The sequence below is a fragment of the Ahaetulla prasina genome, chromosome 3 (assembly GCF_028640845.1).
Source record: "Ahaetulla prasina isolate Xishuangbanna chromosome 3, ASM2864084v1, whole genome shotgun sequence".
NCBI classification, from domain to species: domain Eukaryota; kingdom Metazoa; phylum Chordata; class Lepidosauria; order Squamata; family Colubridae; genus Ahaetulla; species Ahaetulla prasina.
Genome location: NC_080541.1, coordinates 220557763 through 220574945, shown reverse-complemented (window position 1 = coordinate 220574945; position 17183 = coordinate 220557763). Strand labels below are relative to the sequence as shown.

Sequence of the window (17183 nt, the reverse complement as noted above, 5' to 3'; positions counted from 1 at the left end):
AGAATTGCACCACCCTCACAGCAGACCAAACTTCAACCAAACTTAGCTCAGACAAACACCTAGCATTTTACTTTGCCTATAGACCCAGCTATGACTCCTACATGGCCCCATGGAAATCTGACAACAGCCGATAGAATACATGTCCTTGCACAGAAACAGGAAGCTCAAGTGCAAAGCTCAAAGAAGGTATAAAAACCCTCCACTCTCAACTCCATTTTTGTCAGCTGCCCATGTGGTTCTGCTTCATCATTAAACCATCTTTCCGATCAGCCTCCATGTTTCCAGTGTCTTTCTCCCAGCTTGGAACTGAACCAGATGGATTTTTCTTCCCACAAGATTTCATAATCCTTTTCACTGGGAATCTCTCTTCCAGAACGAGCTTAAATAACTACATTCATTCAGCAACTACTCAAAGTTACAACGGCACTGAAAAAAAGTGATTTAACGATAGTTCCTCACACTTAGGACCATCCCAGCACTCCTACATGTTCAAAATTTGGGCACTTCCAAACCAGTAGGTATTAACAATGGTTGCAGCATCCCATCATTTGCAAACCTTCCCACCCACCTTCCGGCAAGCAAAATCAATGTGATAACATGATCTGTTTAACAACCATGTGATTCACTTAACAACCATGACCACAAGTGAGTCCAGAATTTTCATTGCTACACAAGGCAGTTTTCAAGTGTGTTAAACCCGATTTTATGACCCTTTTTGCCATGGTTGTTAAGCAAATCCCTGCAAAGCTGGGTGGAAAGGCCAGAAATGGCAATCTCATGATCTTGGAATGCTGTAAACGACATGACTGTTGCCAAGCACCCAAATATTGATGATGTGACTCGGGGGGGGGGAAACCCTGCAATGGTCGTAAGTGTGAGGACTGGTCATAACTCATCTTTTTCACTGCCCTTGTGACTTCAAATGGCCACTATACGAATGGCTGTAAGTCAAGGACTACCTGTAAGCTATTTTTTTTAGAAATGATCAAATTATAACACAGAATGAGAAGGAAAAAAAGAACAAAATAATAAAGTCATTTACTGAATTCATAGCTGATTATCATGTGGTTATTTGCCTTAAGGCTTAAACTATCGACTCATCCATTGTGATGCGCATAACATAATCCCACCTTTATCAGTTTCACAAGCTATGGTTAAAAACAGAACATGATTTAACATAGCAATAAGAATCCTTTTTAGGGACCAACACCGACTCTCTCTGAACATTGTTTCCAAAAGTCACTATCAGGGCTAGCTTTTGTTTTAAAGAGAAAATTAGAAAACTCTGCTACAAGTGGTAAAATAGACTTATCATACTTTTTTTAAAAAAAATACGTTTGTGTATGTAAAATCAACCAGAATAAAATAAAATGATGAATACCAAAAGGCTGCCCATCCCTAGATTAGAGGGATCTGTGACCCGACCAGTAAATCACATTTAATAAGAAAATAAAGAGTTCAAGAGGGTTATGACCTGTTTGCAAACAAGTGATTAATTTCACAACCCAAATCCTCTCTTTAAGCACTCCTGAACTCCAACTTCCTTCTAAGTAGACCCACTTAGTAAATTGCACTTAATTGTCAGCCTATAATTAAGTTAGTGTCACCATCGGAACCACCAGGACTAATCTAATATGTTAATAAGATAGATAATAATATGTAATAATATGTTCCCCCAGGAGCGGGGAGGGAATGGGGATTTTGCACTATCCTTCCCCCAGGAGTGGGGAGGGAATGGGGATTTTGCAGTATCCTTCCCCCAGGAGTGGGGAGGGAATGGGGATTTTGCAGTATCCTTCCCCAAGGAGTGAGGTGGGAATAGGGATTTTCCAGTATCCTTCCCCCAGGCGTGGGGAGGGAATGGGGATTTTGCATCCTTCCCCTCCCACGCTAACCAAGCCACACTTGCAGAACCGGTAGTAAAAAAAAATTGGATTTCACCATTGAACTCTACTCTTAATTCCAGCTCTTAAATAATAGAAGGCAAAACATACTACCCCACATTTTTTTTCCTTGAGTTTTGAATACCGGTTACGGCACCGAAACTTGGCAAATACGTTTTATAGGATTAAACCTGCTTGCAATTCAAATAATTAGCTTCCTCCTTGCACTGTTGAAAGAATGCGTAATCCAGTGTGCAGTGTTGCACAACTTTGGCAACTTTAAGCTGTGTGGACTTCAACTCCCAGAATTCCCTCCAGACTTACTTACACAACCCAGGTCAGGGGTCTGCAAACTTGGCTCTTTTAAGACTTATGGACTTCAACTCCCAGAGTTCCTCAGCCAGCAAAGCTGGCTGAGGAGCTCTGGGAGTTGAAGTCCACAAGTCTTAAAAGAGCCAAGTTTGCAGACCCCTGACCTAGGGCATGCTACAACTCTCATCACCCATCACCACTGGCCCTAGCTAAGGAAGATGGGATCTGGAGTTCACAGGCTCCCGTTTTACCCGTTCCTAGCCTGGGGGAAAAAAAAAAGAGGGATTGAAGATTTCCCCAAGCTGATGCCTTCCGGCCATTTTGTGCCTTCCAAGCCAACATGACTGCCACCGTGCAAGCAAGGAATTCTGGGAGATTTAGAACAAAACAGCTGGAAAACACAGCTGGGAAGGCCTAGATCAGGGGTCTCCAACCTTGGTCCCTTTAAGACTTGTGGACTTCAACTCCCAGAATTCCTCAGTGAGCAAAGCTGGCTGAGGAATTCTGGGAGTTGAAGTCCACAAGTCTTAAAAGTTGCCAAGGTTGGAGACTCCTGGCCTAGATAGTCATAAAAAGACCAAACCTGCCTGCAATCGCCTCTCACAACCGTATAAAGTTAACAACATCTCCCCTTTTATTCTCTTTCCACAACCTCTTTTGCTTAGAAACATCCAGGCTAAGGATTCCAAAAACAATTCACCATTTGGTGCCATTTGGATGCCCTTTGGATGCCCATTTCAAACCCTGCGAGTTCCATTCATTCTTCCCCAACTTGGGCACATGGGTGGTCTCAGTTCCCAGAATTCCCTAGGCCCTTCCTGGCTGCCGCTAAGTATCCTGGGACTTGAAGTCCACACTGCTGGAAAGCAACTTGGCCAGGAAAGGCTGGCTGATCTACTTAGATTTTCCTCCAAAAAAACCTTAAAAGTAAATCTGACGTTTGTCCGCTATGAAAGCAGCCATGTTGGCACAACCCACATAGCCCACCTCAGAGTTAAACAGAATTAAACCTCTCACCAAGAAAAAAGATACCGGGCAACACAGGAAGTCATGGCTGGCTGTAGTTTCCCAGGTCATGTATGTGTGTGTGTGTCCATCTACTATCCCAGCATCCTTTGGGGCAGCTGGCAAATCCTGCTCCTTGACTGGAGGACTGTTGGTTGCAGACAGTCAAAAATGGAATTCTAATGCCTTGGGGTGACCCAGTTAGGGGGAAGCTCAGGAATTGCACCCCAGAAAGAAGGACAGACAATCCTTTGCTCCTTCCAGACTTTGAGGGAGGGAGGGAGGGAGGAGGCATGAGGCAAGACAAGGCAAGATACAGTAAGGAAAGGAAAGGAAAGGAAAGGAAAGGAAAGGAAAGGAAAGGAAAGGAAAGGAAAGGAAAGGAAAGGAGGAGTAAGTAACAAGGAAGGAAGGAAGGAAGGAAGGAAAGAAGGAAGGAAGGAAGGAAGGAAGGAAGGAGAATAAGGCAAGGCAAGATAAGATAAAGCAAGGGAAGGGAAGGGAAGGGAAGGAAAGGGGGAGAAGGAAGGAAGGAAGGAAGGAAGGAAGGAAGGAAGGAGACATAAGGCAAGGCAAAATAAGGTAAGGAAAGGAAAAGAAAGTAAATAGGAAGGAAGGAAGGAGAGAGGGGAGGAGGGGGACTGAGAGGAAGGAAGGAAGGAAGGAGACATAAGGCAAGGCAAAATAAGGTAAGGTAAGGAAAGGAAAGGAAAGGAAAAGAAAGAGTAAATAGGAAGGAAGGAAGGAGAGAGGGGGGAGGGGGCTGAGAGGAAGGGAGACAAGGAAGGACGGACGGAAGGAAGGAAGGAAGGAAGGAAGGAAGGAAGGAAGGAAGGAAGGAAGGAAGGAGACATAAGGCAAGGCAAAATAAGATAAGGAAAGGAAAGGAAAGGAAAAGAAAGAGTAAATAGGAAGAAAGGAAGGAAGGAAGGAGAGAGGGGAGGAGGGGGGCTGAGAGGGAGGGAGACAAGGAAGGAAGGAAGGAAGGAAGGAAGGAAGGAAGGAGACATAAGGCAAAGTAAGATAAAGCAAGGAAAGGAAAGGAAAAGAAAGAGTAAGTGAGAAGGAAGGAAGGAAGGAAGGAAGGAAGGAAGGAAGGAAGGAAGGAAGGAAGGAAGGAAGGAAGGAAGGAAGGAAAAGGGAGGAGGGGGGCTGAGAGGGAGGGAGACAAGGAAGGAAGGAAAGCAAGGTAAGGAAAGGAAAGAAAAGGAAAAGAAAGAGTAAGAAGGAGGGAAGGAAGGAAGCAGATATATCATCCCAGGAGAACAGTTTAGCTTAGTGGCCACTCCTGTCATTTTCCTGGAGGACTAATCAGTGTGTTATGTTACTCACTGCACTTCCAACCAGTATTCTCCTAGTTTAACTTCCCTGCCCACAACAGCAACTCTGTGAGGTGGTTTGGGCTGAATGAGAGACAATGGCTTAAATTCATCTGAGGGCATCCAAGTAGGGATTCCTATCCAGTTTTGTTTTGGTGTTTGTTTGTTTGTTTTTGTTTGTTTGTTTTTTTGATAATGCTAACTAACAAAGGAGTCGCTCTAGCACAGAGCTCTAGCCTTCCCAGCCAAAACAACCGCCATCCAGCTGAATCTCTACAGAGATTCTCCGCCATCCAGGTCATGGTTGTCCCAAAGGTGCTTTTTCAAAAGGCAACCGGACTTTCTTTGTTTTTCTTTGAAGACGTTTCGCTTCTCATCCATGAAGCAGCTTCCGTGAAAACTGAAGGTGCTTCTTGGACAAGAGAAATGAAACGTATTTCAACGGAAAATAAAGAAAGACCCCCACAGAAAATCCAGTTACCTTTTGAAAAAGCACCTTTGGGATATCCATTAAGCTGGACTGGGAAGTTATCTTCCAGAGCTGCCAAAGCTGAACCAGGAACAGACCTTGGTTCCATCTAAGCTGTGTTCTGGGCTGGGACATTATCTTCATCATCATCATCGTAACAACAACAACAACAACAGAGTTGGAAAGGACCTTGGAGGTCTTCTAGTCCAACCCCCTGCCCAGGCAGGAAACCCTACACCACTTCAGACAAATGGTTATCCAACATTTTCTTAAAGTTTTCCAGTGTTGGAGCATTCACAACTTCTGCAGGCAAGTCGTTCCACTGATTAATTGTTCTCACTGTCAGGAAATTCCTCCTTAGTTCTAAGTTGCTTCTCTCCTTGATCAGTTTCCACCCATTGCTTCTTGTTCTGCCTTCAGGTGCTTTGGAGAATAGCTTGACTTCCTCTCCCTTTGTGGCAACCCCTGAGATATTGGAACACTGCTATCATGTCTCCCCTAATCCTTCTTTTCATTAAACTAGGCTTACCCAGTTCCTGCATGATTTAATCTTCTCCGAGAAAGAAGAAAGGGAAGAGGAGAGGAGGAAAGGTAGGGAAATAAGGAGTAGGAGAGGAGAGAAGAAAGTAGGTAGGAAAAAGGGAGGCAGGGAAAGGAGTGAGAGGAGAAGAAAGGATTGCTGTGAAAAGGAAAAGATGAAATGGAAGAAAGGCAGCCCCGAATATATCCGAATATATTAGGATAAAAATTGAAATAGTTTAAAAAAAAAAGAATGAAAGAGAAATGAAACGTATTTCAACGGAAAATAAAGAAAGACCCCCACAGAAAATCCAGTTACCTTTTGAAAAAGCACCTTTGGGATATCCATTAAGCTGGACTGGGAAGTTATCTTCCAGAGCTGCCAAAGCTGAACCAGGAACAGACCTTGGTTCCATCTAAGCTGTGTTCTGGGCTGGGACATTATCTTCATCATCATCATCGTAACAACAACAACAACAACAGAGTTGGAAAGGACCTTGGAGGTCTTCTAGTCCAACCCCCTGCCCAGGCAGGAAACCCTACACCACTTCAGACAAATGGTTATCCAACATTTTCTTAAAGTTTTCCAGTGTTGGAGCATTCACAACTTCTGCAGGCAAGTCGTTCCACTGATTAATTGTTCTCACTGTCAGGAAATTCCTCCTTAGTTCTAAGTTGCTTCTCTCCTTGATCAGTTTCCACCCATTGCTTCTTGTTCTGCCTTCAGGTGCTTTGGAGAATAGCTTGACTTCCTCTCCCTTTGTGGCAACCCCTGAGATATTGGAACACTGCTATCATGTCTCCCCTAATCCTTCTTTTCATTAAACTAGGCTTACCCAGTTCCTGCATGATTTAATCTTCTCCCGAGAAAGAAGAAAGGGAAGAGGAGAGGAGGAAAGGTAGGGGAAATAAGGAGTAGGAGAGGAGAGAAGAAAGTAGGTAGGAAAAAGGGAGGCAGGGAAAGGAGTGAGAGGAGAAGAAAGGATTGCTGTGAAAAGGAAAAGATGAAATGGAAGAAAGGCAGCCCCGAATATATCCGAATATATTAGGATAAAAATTGAAATAGTTTAAAAAAAAAAGAATGAAAGAGAATGAACACAAATAAAAATGGAGAAATTAGAACTTGAGGGCGAAAGAAGATGTGACTTAATAAAATGAGCAAGGAAATATTAGGAAATGAATAAAAACTATGAAAAAAGAATATTCTGGCAAAAATTGTAACTAAGTAAAATATATCTGAATATATGCAATTGTATAAGATATGATATGGCCAATACTCTGTTCAGAAATGGTGAATGTGTGTAGGAGGAGGGGAAACTAAAAAATCAATAAAAACTTGTTCTTAAAAAAATGATTTAACCACTCCCATAAATGTGGTCAGCAGGACTGCTAAAAACCACTCAGTTACCTTTGTGGCTGCAGGTGTACTTCTGTTGTTATTATTTTTTTTTACGGATCAATGCACATAGACAAGTTCATTTTTTTTTAAAAAAATGAGGGAGGCATTAACGAAGCTACCTCGTAGAAATTCCTGCATCTTCCTCCTCCTTCTAGAGCAAAAGCACCTTTGCTTGTTTGTCTTGCCGCCTTCAAAGCAAACACGCTATAATCTTTAACTAAGCAGGAGAAAATCCCATTGGGGGGAAAATGATTAACCAAACCACAGACGAACCCAGGTTCAATTCTGGTTTTATCCCTGCTACCTTGGAGACAAGGCAAAATAAGGACACAAGAAAGATACTGAACTCTTATCAAACTCTGTGATTTTGCGTATGTGGGCTGTGTGTGTAAAAGGAGGGAGGGGGGAGAAGGGGGAGAGAGGGAGAGAGAGTGAGGAAGGGAAGAGAGAGAGAGAGAGAGGGAGAGAGAGAAAGGGAGGGAAGAGAGAAGGAGGGAGGGAGAAAGGGAGGACGGGAGGGAGAGAGGGAGGAAGAGAGGGGGAAAGAGGAGGAGGGAGGGAAGAGAGGAAGAGGGAGGGAAGAGAGGAAGAGGGAGGGAGAGGGAGGGAGAGAGGGAGAGAATAGGGGGAGAGAGGGAGAGAGAGAGGGAGGGAAGAGAGGGAGGGAGAGAGAGAGGGAGGGAGGGAGAGAGGGAGGGAAGAGAGAGGAAGGGAAGGAGGGAGGGAGAGAGAGATCCAGAATAAAATTCCCTCCCTCTGTCTTTGATTTTGATTCATCATTGCAAAATCCAACTCATATACTCTGCATGTCAGTGAACTGCTTTTATTGAATGTCCACAAAACAGTTGGGAAACAGATGTGAACCAACGTTTTCCAGCTGCTCAAGCAAGAGTTCACGGCTGAGGCTAAGAAACAACTGCCAAATTGGTTTCTAGGTAGTAAGGTAGGAAATAAACTTGGAGATAATCAGCGGTCACTCAGTCGATGCAGGCTAATTAAGGCTGTCATGGTTGCATTAACACTAACGGATTTTCAGTTTGTCAACTGATGTAATTGTTTTCTGTAGGACGTTTTATTTAGAGACTTCCACGCTTGCATCTAATTGTGGCTGAAACATTTTCTGCAGAGTTCTCATGATGTTGCCTTTTTCTCATTCCCTAGCCAGCCTCCAGATGTCAAGAAGTCTTTCCAGCCTCCAGATGTTCAAGAAGTCTTTCCTTCTTTATTCCAACACAAATTTTGCCATGGATACAATCTGATGCAGTTCTTTGACTAGGAATAGAATAGAATAGAATAGAATAGAATAGAATAGAATAGAATAGAATAGAATAGAATAGAATAGAATAACAGAGTTGGAAGGGACCTTGGAGGTCTTCTAGTCCAACCCTCTGTTTAGGCAGAAAACCTTACACCACTTCAGACAAATAGTTAGCCAATCTCTTCTTAAAAATTGCCAGTGTTGGAGCATTCACAACTTCTGGAGGCAAGTTGTTCCATGATTAATTGTTCTCACTGTCAGGAAATTCCTCTTTAATTCTAAGTTGCTTCTCTCCTTCATTAGTTTCCACCCATTGCTTCTTGTCCTGCCCTCTGGTGCTTTGGAGAATAGCTTGACTCCCTCTTCTTTGGGGCAGCCCCTAAGATATCGGACGATTGCTATCATGTCTCCCCTAGACATTCTTTTCATTAAACTAGACATACCGAGTTCCTGCAACCTTTCTTCATATGTCTTAGCCTCCAGTCCCCTAATCATCTTTGTTGCTCTTCTCTGCACTCTTTCTAGAGTCTCCACATTCAAGTCCAGTATTTTCTCAAGCTAGAGAACTTTAAGTTATGTGGACTTCACTTCCCAGAAGTCCTCAGTCAGCAGAGTTGTCGGGTTCGACGGACCTTTGCATGCTATTGATTTATAGGGCATCAATTTCTCAAAGCGTGGTCCTTGAGACCCTTTCAAGGGCTCAGTGAAGTTAAATAAAATACATGTTTTTAAATTTCCTAGTTTTAATTTCTCATACAGTATAGCAGTGGTTCTCAACCTTTATAGTGCTGCGACCCCTTTATAGTGCTGCAACCTCTTTAATACAATTCCCCACGATGTGGCGATCCCAACCGCGGTGATAGGCAGCGATCTCAGCGCACCTCAGCAGCCGCAGAAGTGGGAAAAAAGTGGCAAACTGGTTTTTTGAATTTATCGCGCCTGAAGCCGTATTGGCTAGCGATCTGAACTGCTTGCAATTGCCTTGAGGACGGAGGCATTAAAGCGGAGACTCCTCCCCTGTTAAGTTTATCGCGCCTGAAGCCAGATTAGGCTAGCGATTGGGAGTGATTGTAGCTGGCTTGAGAGGGAGACGTCAGAGCAAAGATTTCTCTCTTTTTTAATTCATCGCGCCTGAAGCCGAATTCGGCTAGCGATTTGAAGAGCCTGCGTCTGGCTTGCGGAGTCAACCATTGGAGCGCAATTCTTTGACTCGCAAGTATACTTCCCATATTTCCGATGGTCTTAGGCGACCCCTGGCAAATCGTCATTCGACCCCCAACGGGGTCGCGACCCACAGGTTGAGAACCGCTGCAGTTTAGATTGATAGACAGAAGTCACATCAACCAAAGCTTTTGGAGTCCTCAATCAATTTTTGAGGTTGAGATTGGACAACCGTTTGTCTGAAATGGCATAAGGTTTCCTGCCTGAGCAGGAGGTTGGACTAGAAGACCTTCAAAGTCCCTTCCAACTCTGTTATTGTTCTGTTCTGTTCTTTGTGGCAACTCCTCAAATCTATCATGTCACCTCTTCTTTTCATTAAACTAGATATACCCAATTCCTGCAACTATTCTTCATATGCTTTAGCCTCCAGTCCCCTAATTATCTTTGTTCCTCTTCTCTATCTGGCCATGCTAGTGACAGCTGGGTAGCATCTGGCAAATTTTAGCTGTTTTGATAAGCTAAAGAAGTTTCAGATCTATTTGGAGGAGAACTCACCAGGAAACCCCCAGGCCATATGTTAAATTAGGAAGTTAAGAAGAAGATTACTGGAAAAGAGTAATAGCGAATCCTTTCCATATGATTACTAACAAAACCGCATGGAAACTCCCTTGAAATCAAGCAAAGCTCTGGAACAGGAATATCCACGGGTCACATGCAGCCCTAATGCAGCCCCATCCGATCATAAATGTCTAATATTATTATGTGATTTATAAACATTAACCATATTATATATTTTAGATGTGCTCAAGACAATTCCTCTTCACTCCATGCAATCCAAAAGTTTTAACTGAGGTCATAATTAAAGAGTTGCGAGTGGAGGACAACTTCTATAAGTCTTGATTCATTCATTCATTCATTCATTCAATTTCTATAGCCACCCATCTCAAACAAACAATTGTGGACAGCTATAGAAATTGAATATAGAAATAAATACATATTTGTATTTATTATTTTATTGTACCATGATAAGCGGGTGTTATTGTTTAATCTTTTGTATCTTACTTCGGTAAGCTCATCAGATTCCCAGTCAATCTTGCAATGGCTTGTCACTTGTGGGTGGTCTTAGATTCCCAGCTTTCATCTCTTTTTCTTTGGAGCCTTAGTATCGATTTGACCACAAGGTGCTTCTTGGTCTAAACAAGACTTGTGTTGTGTCTACGCCCCCCCGAGCCGGGCCCCCTGCCAGAAAATGACTTAAAAAGTGAGGGGGAAGGGCCATCAGGACTTACCTCGGGAGCACCGGCTTCCCTGGCTCAGCTCCAGGAGCCAGAGGCAGGCCAGGTGGAAGAAATAATGAGGCTTCCGTCCCCTGACTCTTCCCCCCCCAGGCCACGCCTCCAGACCCAGCTGATGGCAATCAGGCCTGGCTGGACCCTAGGTTTCGTAGGCAGGAGAGGCGGGAACAACAGAAGCAGGGGTGGGGCAGGCCTAGGAAGTGCTGAGTCATGGAGCCACACCCCACAGGATATAAAACCAGCGAGGGCTGCTATGCCTCTTCATAGCAGGCAAAATCAACTGCTTAACTAGAGCTGAAGTACTGTTTGTTCCTGGGTGACTCATCGGCATCAAGGGAGATAACAGAGTCACTTGGCAGATGCTCGCTAGTTTGCTGCCAGAGCCGATAGTGCCGGCTAATTAAGCCATCGCTCGGACGGAGGCGAGGGGGGACAGAACAACTTGACTTGTGACCTTTCAAAGTTATGGCAGATCCCAAAAGAGGTACTTACAATTTGGAGTCAACCTTCCGACAGCCTCCCAGAAGAGACGGCTGGGGAATTCTGGGAGTTGAAGTTCACGCATCTTAAAGTCACCATGGCTGAGAAACACTGTAACTTCAAGTCACTTGTCAGGGCTCCAAGGGGAAGTCACCCATTTGGATCTAGACTAATCCAGCGACCCCAAAACCTTTTGAGCACCAGGCACCGGTTCCATCAAGAGGTTTTTGCACGGATCAGAAGGGTCGTGTTTTCATACAGTATGCTGCCTGCATCCCACTGTTGTGGCCTGCCAGTGGCCAGAGGATCTGGCAGCAGATTCGGACAGTGAGGAGGTTGGGGAGGAACTTGGCCAGTCCTGGAATCTGGGGAAGGCTCTGACGAGTGCTCTGCATCGGAGGTAGAGATGAGGCCAGGGCCGCCTGACAGTTATCAGCTGCCTTTTGAGTCGGACATCAGTGAGGCAGAAGAACAGCTGGCTCCTGTTCCCAGTATGCAAATGTGTAGAGCTGCCAGGAGAAGGGAACAGCTAAAGAACAAGGGTCGACTCAGGAGTAAAGCCACAGGTGGACAGTGAATGGCTCTTCTCATAGGGACTAAAGAGGAGCGAATGGGAGGGGAGTTTGCAGGAGACAATTAGTTCAATTCATTAGAGTGATTATCTGCTCCTGACTTCTTGCCGAGTATTGTCTGTTCCAGCATGGCATTTGGAAAATATCAGCCTGGCAACTCTCCAAGCTTGATAAAGGTCTGTAGTTGTGAAAGCTCTAGAGCAGGGGTCTCCAACCTTGGCCACTTTAAGCAAAGCTGGCTGAGGAATTCTGGGAGTTGAAGTCCACAAGTCTCAAAGTGGCCAAGGTTGGAGACCCCTACTCTAGAAAGACAGGAGTTTGCTTGAGAGGAATTCCCTTTGAACTAAATAAAAGGGGTTTTATCGGAACGAGGAGTCGGCTTCGTGCCTTTGGGAAGCCTAGATTAGAACACCCACAGATAGGGCTTTGCTTGTTTACGTGGCCCAGTTTCTGGCATGCTGTAACCTGGTGCCAGTCCACGGACCGGGGGTTGAGGACCCCTGGTCTAAAACCTGACATTTAGCTCCACTTCTGATTTTTTTTCCCATGCAGGTTGTAAACATCTGAGTTGAACCTGGCTGAAGCCATCTTTGGCTGCTTAACAGTTGCCACACACTATGGGGGAGGACGAGGGGGAAATAGCTAGACCGTCTCGTAGACAAAACAAAGGGCTCTCCTGTGGGAACCAAGGTCATCCCAACAGGGAGGAAGAGGAGCAGAAGTGATCGAGGGAGCTCTCCAACTGCTTTGATTGGACGATGGGACCTGTGACACCTGGGGAGGGAAACTGTTGTTCTTTTAATTACATGGTAACCAGTGGTGAAATCTAAATTTCTTTCCTACCAGTTCTATGGGCGTCGCTTGGTGGGGGGGTCATGTAACTGGGTGGGTGTGGCTATGTGATTGGGAGATCAAAAGACAGAAACTCACTAACAATGTCCTGCTGGAGCAGGGTTGGACTAGATGAACTCCAGGTCCCTTCCAGCCCTGGATTATCCTCTGAAGCTGCGCCTAGTGCCAGGTTTGTAGTCCTTCCTTCCTTCCTTTCTTCCTCTCTCGCTCTCTCTTTCTCTCTCTCTCTAACAAACCCCCCATCCCCCTATTTTTTGCCTAGCAGGCTTCAGGTTTTTTATCTTTTAAAAAATGCTTTTTAAAGTAAAAAAAACAGGCCCTGACGATCATGTGGCTCAGCTGGGCATGAGGGGGGGGTGCAGGGATTTTTGCTACTGGTTCTCTGAACCACCCGCCACCATTGCTACTGAATCGGCCGATCCGGTCCGAACCAGGAGCATTTCACCCCTGATGGTAACCTTGGGAAACTTTTGGAGTTGGTTTTCACTGGTGGTACTGATATGATGTATCCAATAAACATGTTCTTTGAGGAATGTTCCTGCCTTGGAGTTCTGATTTCTTTGGAGGCATTACTCGGAATGCTGACATGGGGTTGGATTAGGTTTGCCTTTTTTCCACATATATTTACAGAAGTGACAATATGTTCTGACCTAGGCTTCCTGAGTCAGTAAAACACACGAGTAGTCCCAAAAACCTCTTTTATTTCAACAGCTGTGAATTCTATTTGTTCACAGATGAGTCCCAAATAGTTGTAAAGAATCCTTCGGGATAAGGATGATAATCACCCTCCTTTATCTCCCTTGACACGCTGCCAAAGACCTAATTGGCAAAGCCGCACGGAGTCCAGAATCAAACAGAGCTTCAGACTTTAAACTGAACAGAATGAACAAGGTTGCTTCCTGCAAAGGCTCCTCTTTTAAGTCTTATGGGAGGGGGGGGCAATCATCTCCCAGCCCTACTCCTGAATCGTCCCTTTTGTTTTAACTGTTCTTGCCTTCTGGCTGCTCTGCGCATGCGCGCACTGGGAACAGGCTCTCCCTGTTCCTCTGCCTCGCTGAGGTCCGACTCTGGAGGCTCCGGAGGCAGCACATACCTCCCAGATGGCCCTTTTTCTGCCTCCGACGCAGCGCCCTCATCCGAGCCTTCCCCAGACTCCAGGACTGGCCCATGTTCCTCCCCAGCCTCCTCACTCTCCGACTCGGCTGCCAGCTCCGCAGGCCGCTGGCGAACCACAACACAATACCCAGCAGTGATTTCCCAAACGTATGAATGAAGTTAGTGTTCGGCTAGACCCAAGGGGGGATTTCTGAGGTCTTCAGAGATACGTTTAACTTGCTTTCTTGGCAATGGTGTAGGTCCGTGATGGCGAACCTATGGCACGCATGCCAGAGGCAGCATGCAGAGCCCTCTCTGTGTAGCCCCAGCTTAGCTTTGACATGCATTCGCACACGCCTCTCGCCGGCCAGCTGGTCTTTGGATCTCTGCCGCACATGCAGGGGGGGCAGGGTGCATGCGGGGGGGTGCATGCATGCATGGGGGAGAGGGCATGTGGGGAGGGGAGTGCTTTGGGCACTCAGTCCAGAAAAGGTTAGCCATCACTGGTGTAGGTAGTCCTCTATTTACAACGGCAGCCAGGCCAAATTTTCCACTGCTATGCAAGGCAGTGATTAAGTTGTGCCCCATATTGCGACCTTTCTGCCGTGGTGGTTGAGCAAATCAGGACAGCTCTTGTTGTGTCTGCGCCCCCCGAGCCGGGACCCCAGCCAGAAAGTGACTCGAAAAGTGAAGGGGAAGGGCCATCAGGACTTACCTCGGGAGCACCGGCTTCCCTGGCTCAGCTCCAGGAGCCAGAGGCAGGCCAGGTGAAAGAGATAACGAGGCCTCCGTCCCCTGACTCTTTCCCCCCCCCAGGCCACGCCTCCAGACCCGGCTGATGGCAATCAGGCCTGGCTGGACCCTAGGTTTCATAGGCAGGAGCAGCGGGAACAACAGAAGCAAGGGTGAGGCAGGCCTAGGAAGTGCTGAGTCATGGAGCCACACCCCACAGGATATAAAAGCAGCAAGGGCTGCTATGCCCCTTCGTGGGAAGCAAATCAACTGCTTAACTAGAGCTGAAGTACTGTTTGTTCCTGGTTGACTCATCGGCATCAAGAGAGATAACAGAGACACTTGGCAGACACTCACTAGTTTGCTGCCAGAAGCTGATAGTTGCCGGCTAATTAAGTCATTGCTCGGACTGAGGCGAGGAGGACAGAACAGCTCTGAAGTTGATCATGGGGCCAGTAAAATACTCTGGCTTCCCTCGTTGTTTGTCAGAAGCTCCCTAGGAAGGTTGCAAATGGCAATCGTGTGAACCCGGGACGCTGCAACCATTGTAAAGGCATTTAGGGTTGCCAAGCATTCAAAGTTTGATCAACTAACTATGGGTGTCTATGGAGATTCTCAGTCATCCAGGTCCTGGTTGTCCTAAAGCTGGTTGTTTGTTTTTTTTTCAAGAGGCAACCGGACTGCCTTGTGTTTTTCCTTGAATACTTTTCACTTCTCGTCCAAAAAGCTTCCTCAGTTCTGAAGAAGGAGGACTGAAGCAGCTTCTTGGAAAGTCCAGTTGCCTTTTGAAAAAAAAAAAGCACCTTTGGGTTATTTTTCTGTGGAGATGCTGCAGGGTGAAATCTATTTTTTTTTTTTTGCTACCGGTTCTGTGGTGGGCGTGGCTTGGTGGGGAGTCATGTGACTGGGTGGGCGTGGCTATGTGACTGGGGGATCAAAAGAAAGAAACTCACTAGCAATGTCCTGCTGGAGCAGGGTTGGACTAGATGACCTCCAGGTCCCTTCCAGCCCTGGATTATCCTCTGAAGCTGCGTCTAGTGCCAAGTTTGTACTCCCTCCCTCCTTCCCTCCTTCCTTCCTTCCTTCCTTCCTTCCTTCCTTCCTTCCTTCCTTCCTTCCCTGCCTCCTTTCTTTCTCTCTTTCTTTCTCTCAAAAATGAACACCGCCCTCCACACCCTGAAGCCTGCTGGGAGGAAAAACGGACTCCCCCCATCATCTGTTTTTTGGCTAGCACCCAGCTGAGCTGCGCGATCATCAGAGGCTTTTTTTTTTTTTACTTTTAAAAGCATTTTTTTGGCCAAACAAAAAAACAACCTTTGATGATTGCAGGGCTCAGCTGGAAATGGGCGGGGATGGGGGGGGCATGGATTTTTGCTAATGGTTCTCCAAACCACCCACCGCCATCGCTACCGGATCGGGTGATCCGGTCCGAACCGGGAGCATTTCACCCCTGGGATGCTGTCATAAATCACTTTTTCAGTGCCATTGTAATTCTGAACGGCTATTAAATAAAGGTTTAAGTCGAGGACTACCGGTACTTGCCTGTAAGTTATTTGCTGTTGTTTTTTCCTGTATATTATTTGGATTCTCACAGGCATCTACTTTCCTGGGAAGTCCTGCAAATACTACAGGTAAGTCCTTGACTTATGACCACAATTGAGCTCAACATTTCTGTTGTTAAGTGACACATTTGTTGAGTGAGTTTTGCCCCATTTTAGGACCTTTCTTACCTCAGCCGTTAAGTGAATCATTGCAGTGGGTAATTTAGTCACCCGGTTGTTAAGTGAATCTGGCTTCCCCATTGACTTTGCTCGTCAGAAAGTCGCAAAAGGGGATCCCATGACACCCACCCAGTTGAACCAGTTGCCAAGAGTCTGAATTTTGTCCACATGATCAATGGGATGCTACGAAAGCCGTAACTCTGAAAAATGGTCATGTCATATTTCCCAGGGCCATTGTAACTTTGAACAGTCACTAAACAAATTGTTGTAAGTGTTAATACCACCCTTTATAATGCCTTGGTAAGGCCACACTTGGAATCCTGCATTCAGTTTTGGTCCTCATGATGTAAAAAAGACGTTGAGGTGCTAGAAAGAGTGCAGAGAAGAGCAACCAAGATGATTAGGGGACTGGAGGCTAAAACATATAAAAAACAGTTGCAAAAACTGGGTATTGATGAAAAGAAATACTAGGGGTTACATGAAAGCAGGATAGTTCCGATATCTCAGGGGCTGCTCCAAAGAAGAGGGAGTCAAGCTATTCTCCAAAGCACTTAAGAGTAGAACAAGAAGCAATGGGTGGAAACTAATCAAGGAGAGAAGCAACTTAGAACTAAGGAGAAATTTCCTGACAGTCAGAACAATTAATTAGTGGAACAACTTGCCTCCAGAAGTTGTGAATGCTCCAACACTGGAAGTTTTTAAGATGATGTTGGATAACCATTTGTCTGAAATTGTATAGGGTTTCCTGCCTAAGCAGGGGGTTGGACTAGAAGACCTCCAAGGTCCCTTCCAACTCTTGTTATTCTATTCTGAGGACTGTCTGTATCTGTATCTATTCTAAGGATAGATATCTATTCTGTATCTGTATCTATTCTAAGGACTATCTGTAATCAATTTAAGGGGCGTGCATAAGTGCACAAAAGTGCCTACCGTTCCTGTCCTATTGTTTCCTTTCAATATATGTGCTTGTATATAATGTTGTGACAAAAATAAATAAATAAATAAATCAAATTTCAGCCGTGCTTACATTTTCTAGATCAGCTCAGCTTGGATGAACACTCTTACACAGGTAGTCCTCGACTTAACCACCATTTGCGTCGCTTTTAAACCC

At 45.5% G+C, this 17183-nt stretch overlaps 1 protein-coding gene across 2 annotated transcripts in view; it reads right to left on the bottom strand.

The window, feature by feature from the left end:
* Positions 1-17183, bottom strand: part of SLC17A9 (solute carrier family 17 member 9) — a 56309-nt gene that overhangs the window by 37648 nt on the left and 1478 nt on the right. The gene's annotated exons all lie outside the window — the stretch shown is intronic.